Source organism: Solanum pennellii, chromosome 1 (genome assembly GCF_001406875.1).
Source record: "Solanum pennellii chromosome 1, SPENNV200".
Classification (NCBI taxonomy): Eukaryota; Viridiplantae; Streptophyta; class Magnoliopsida; order Solanales; family Solanaceae; genus Solanum; species Solanum pennellii.
In genome coordinates this window covers 79998136-80003784 of record NC_028637.1, presented here as the reverse complement: position 1 = coordinate 80003784, position 5649 = coordinate 79998136, and positions in this window count along the sequence as shown.

Sequence of the window (5649 nt, the reverse complement as noted above, 5' to 3'; positions counted from 1 at the left end):
TACATTTGATAGATTGGAAAGGTTTGAAGGCATTGAGGAGAAGGAAAAATGTTGGAAAAGTAGTTTGCTTTACTTCGGTTCTTCGGTGGAGGTAGGTTATGGTTTATGCTATTTGATAGTAAACTCTTAATAGTGATTGATATGCATTGAATGATATTGTGAAGTTTTCTATGTACTTGATTGTGTGGCTTGGTCGTGTGTTTTGTGATTGGTCTGAAATCCCGAGACCGTGGAATGTATAATTTGAAACCATCTCTATCAAAGTGATGCCTTGAATAAAGAAAGCTCGATGAAATATGATTAACGAATGGAAAAGTGGTGATACTAAATGATAAACTAATGATATTATAGGATCGGAGTGTCACGTTCCGACACAATATTCTTGGATCGGAGTGTCACGTTCCGACACGGTATTCTTGGATCGGAGTGTCACGTTCCGACACGGTATTCTTGGATCGGAGTGTCACGTTCCGACACGGTATTCTTGGATCGGAGTGTCACGTTCCGACACGGTATTCTTGGATCGGAGTGTCACGTTCCGACACGGTATTCTTGGATCGGAGTGTCACGTTCCGACACGGTATTCTTGGATCGGAGTGTCACGTTCCGACACGGTATTCTTGGATCGGAGTGTCACGTTCCGACACGGTATTCTTGGATCGGAGTGTCACGTTCCGACACGGTATTCTTGGATCGGAGTGTCACGTTCCGACACGGTATTCTTGGATCGGAGTGTCACGTTCCGACACGGTATTCTTGGATCGGAGTGTCACGTTCCGACACGGTATTCTTGGATCGGAGTGTCACGTTCCGACACGGTATTCTTGGATCGGAGTGTCACGTTCCGACACGGTATTCTTGGATCGGAGTGTCACGTTCCGACACGGTATTCTTGGATCGGAGTGTCACGTTCCGACACGGTATTCTTGGATCGGAGTGTCACGTTCCGACACGGTATTCTTGGATCGGAGTGTCACGTTCCGACACGGTATTCTTGGATCGGAGTGTCACGTTCCGACACGGTATTCTTGGATCGGAGTGTCACGTTCCGACACGGTATTCTTGGATCGGAGTGTCACGTTCCGACACGGTATTCTTGGATCGGAGTGTCACGTTCCGACACGGTATTCTTGGATCGGAGTGTCACGTTCCGACACGGTATTCTTGGATCGGAGTGTCACGTTCCGACACGGTATTCTTGGATCGGAGTGTCACGTTCCGACACGGTATTCTTGGATCGGAGTGTCACGTTCCGACACGGTATTCTTGGATCGGAGTGTCACGTTCCGACACGGTATTCTTGGATCGGAGTGTCACGTTCCGACACGGTATTCTTGGATCGGAGTGTCACGTTCCGACACGGTATTCTTGGATCGGAGTGTCACGTTCCGACACGGTATTCTTGGATCGGAGTGTCACGTTCCGACACGGTATTCTTGGATCGGAGTGTCACGTTCCGACACGGTATTCTTGGATCGGAGTGTCACGTTCCGACACGGTATTCTTGGATCGGAGTGTCACGTTCCGACACGGTATTCTTGGATCGGAGTGTCACGTTCCGACACGGTATTCTTGGATCGGAGTGTCACGTTCCGACACGGTATTCTTGGATCGGAGTGTCACGTTCCGACACGGTATTCTTGGATCGGAGTGTCACGTTCCGACACGGTATTCTTGGATCGGAGTGTCACGTTCCGACACGGTATTCTTGGATCGGAGTGTCACGTTCCGACACGGTATTCTTGGATCGGAGTGTCACGTTCCGACACGGTATTCTTGGATCGGAGTGTCACGTTCCGACACGGTATTCTTGGATCGGAGTGTCACGTTCCGACACGGTATTCTTGGATCGGAGTGTCACGTTCCGACACGGTATTCTTGGATCGGAGTGTCACGTTCCGACACGGTATTCTTGGATCGGAGTGTCACGTTCCGACACGGTATTCTTGGATCGGAGTGTCACGTTCCGACACGGTATTCTTGGATCGGAGTGTCACGTTCCGACACGGTATTCTTGGATCGGAGTGTCACGTTCCGACACGGTATTCTTGGATCGGAGTGTCACGTTCCGACACGGTATTCTTGGATCGGAGTGTCACGTTCCGACACGGTATTCTTGGATCGGAGTGTCACGTTCCGACACGGTATTCTTGGATCGGAGTGTCACGTTCCGACACGGTATTCTTGGATCGGAGTGTCACGTTCCGACACGGTATTTTTGGATCGGAGTGTCACGTTCCGACACGGTATTCTTGGATCGGAGTGTCACGTTCCGACACGGTATTTTTGGATCGGAGTGTCACGTTCCGACACGATAATATTAAAGGAAAAATATGTTGAATTAATGGAAGATATTCAATCTCAAAGAACTCAACTCCCAAAATGGTTTGGTTTGGAGGCATGAGTCCTCATGTGTGATCTTGATACCGTTGACTTAATACGTGCTTACTTTATTGTTATTGACACTTGTTCATGTTGTTTGTTGCTTATCACATGTTAAGTGCTATAGTTGAGTTCATACTATTATTCTTTGTATATTAGTTACTATTTTGGGTTGACCGATGATACTTACTCAGTACATGTTGCCTCGTACTGAGTCCTACTTGTTTTCTTCTTTGTTTTCCTTTTATGAAATGCAGCGAGTGTACCTATGACTTCTGATTTCCCTCAGCTCTAGCCAGCCTCCCGCATATCAAGTTACAGGGTGAGCTATCCATTCAAGCTCGTGTTGGATTCTCTCGGTCACGACATGATGTCCTATACTTTCGGACACATACCATTTTATTCTTTATTTTAGTGTATTCGATATTCTTAGACTTAGTATTGGAGATTAGATGTCCTTGATGTGATGACTATCAGATTTTGGGATGATAAGTATTAAACTTTAGAAACTTATTTAAATTGGTTGCTTAGTATCTTTTGGAGCTTCCGCATTATTGATATTATTTATAGTGGAACTATTGGTATATGTTGGGGTTTAGATGTGTTGGTTCGCCCACCTAAGGAGGTAAGTGTGGGTGCCACTCACGACTCATTTTGGGTTGTGACAAACTTGGTATCAGAGCGTTAGGTTCGTTGATCTCATCACACAAGGACAGGTCTAGTAGAGTCTTGCGGAACGGTATGGGGACGCCTTTACTTTTCTTCGAGAGGCTATAGGACTTTAGGAAAACTCATTTATTTCTTTCTTTCGTGCTACTACTTGAATCCAATTGGTATCTAGTTGATACAAATTGGTATCTGAACTTCTTCACTCTATTTCAAATATGGTTAGTAGTAGAGTATTAGGAGTTGAAATAGCGACAAGGAAAAAAAAATTTCCTTCGAAATAGGTATATTTTCTGGGAGATGCAAAATATGGTGATCCATTTTCTAGCTTCTTTATTCAAACCCCAAACTTTGAGCTATGGGAAGAAAGATGATGGATGATATGTGTTGCATCCTATAAGGTAAACTTTTTGTACGATATCTAGATATCTGACAACATGCAAGAAGTTTCATCAAGGACAACTAGAAAGTGAACATCATTAAATTAGAAAATTCAGTTAGTAGAGTTTTCCTATCATATATAGGTTGTATAGCGAATGATGAAATTATGTTGAGGCAATTGAGGCATAATCTCTTTTATGATTTCATAGATTCCTTGTATATCAAAAAGGGTCATGATTGACTACTACAATAATACTAATGCTATCGGTGCTTACTTAGTTAAAGTTATAGATTGTGTTAATTTTGTTGTCAACCTAAGATACAAAAGAATGAATATGGCTTTGGATGGGAGACCAAAAAGGTTTGGTGGCGTATTGTAGTCACTTAATGGGAAAAAATAAAATAAAATATTTGAGTACAATGTTGCGAGAGTATGATGTATTCTACTGGTGAATTTAATGGACTTTCATAGTTGTGGTACTATGGGTATATGAAAATGGATATATCGATTATGAAGTGTGAATACTAACTACTTAAGAAGTTATTAGTAATATGACATTTTTAGATAATGAGATTTCACTGTTGCTTTCACATTTGATAAAGCAACTAGTTTATTACTACAAGTACTTGGATTGAACATTATTTTTTTAGGAAAATTTTAGTGGTGGATTTTTGGTACAGTATTGATACATTTAGGTTGTGAAATGCATCTTGGGGTTCTGAATGAGGAGCGGTGATCTTATCTTAAGTTTCAAGGGATAGGTTGATACTAGAATGACAAACTTATAGGGCAAGAAAGTCCTAGTGAGTATACTTTGGGTGGATTAAATTGAAGATTTTAGTAAGAAAGTGCATATATAATTTGTTAGTCCCTTCATTTTGATTACTATATCTGAGTTTAAGGTGTCATGTCGGAAAAAAAATTTGACTTTGTGGTGATGAAAAGGGCTTACAAAGCATGATGGTAATAGGAGTAAGTGATGGATGGTGACGGAGATGCAAATTACAGAAAGTTGATCAAATAAATTTTGTATGGTGATAAAAACTTGCGAGTATCTAAGGTTGAGATTTCTACTATTAAGTGAGTAATGCGGTTGTATGACAAATTTTAGGAGATGTTAGGGCACCACTCGAATTGAATTTAAAGAAGCTAGAGTCATAATGAAAATAAAATAAAAATGTTATGTAGGGTAACCTTTAGAGAGAAGTGAGAAAAAAAAAATTCTCTCAAATTGTAAGGGGTAATGGGGTTATCTTCAAAGGAGTTGAAAATTGAATTTAGTGACGCGTGATTCCACCTGTTTTTCTCTGGTTATGATAATAGTGTCACATGTTCATCATATTGGTAAAAAATGATTGGAAAAGACTTGAGAAAAGAGTGTACATACATTCAACTCGAATGTGACGATAAGTTCTTTTGTGATTTTGAGTTTAGTAATGATTACTATTGAGTTTTTAGCAAAGGATATGGTAAAATCTATGAATAGGCGATCAATGATAAGTTAAGATACATGAATTCCTAAAAATCTTCAAGGTATGAGCTAATGTTGATAGATAAGGGAATTTGGTTATATGGTTGAAATCACAGTTCAAGTTCCTTATTTTAAGTCGACATTCATGGTAGTATTGGTCAAGATATGAATTATTAAGGTAATAAATGATTAATCGTGTGGTGTATTGGGTAATTGGAAGAATCTGCGCGTGTTTTGAGTCGTAAAATTTGTTACTTTGATTGTTAAAGGAGATAAGGAAGAGTTTTCCTCGGAGTTTTGATTTAGAGTGTGAAGTAAAACGTCATGATTTGTTGGTGAAAGAATGAGATCGGTAAGCGAGTTAGAGAGAAAAAAATTCTGATATATTGAAGGGCCGAGATATTTAAAATTATGCACCATGAGAAGATTAGAGAAAAGTAAAAGGAATAAGACCTCTCGTATAAACTCTTGGGGTGAAGTTGAAGGTTGTACTAATTATATTCTTATTTTTATTTTCTATGAGTTTTGATATGACTGTGAGGTGTGAACTAGTTTAGTAGAAAATTACTAGGAATTTGTCATCGACTTTTATGTAGGTTGAATTTTGATTTGGGTGACAAACAGTGAGGTATGAAAAATTTAGAATTTTACGTGGATTAGATTGTTTAAATTGAGATAGATGAGTAAAGAATGATGCACGAGGTGAGATATAATTCTACATGGTTATTAGAAATTTTGAGTTGAATTA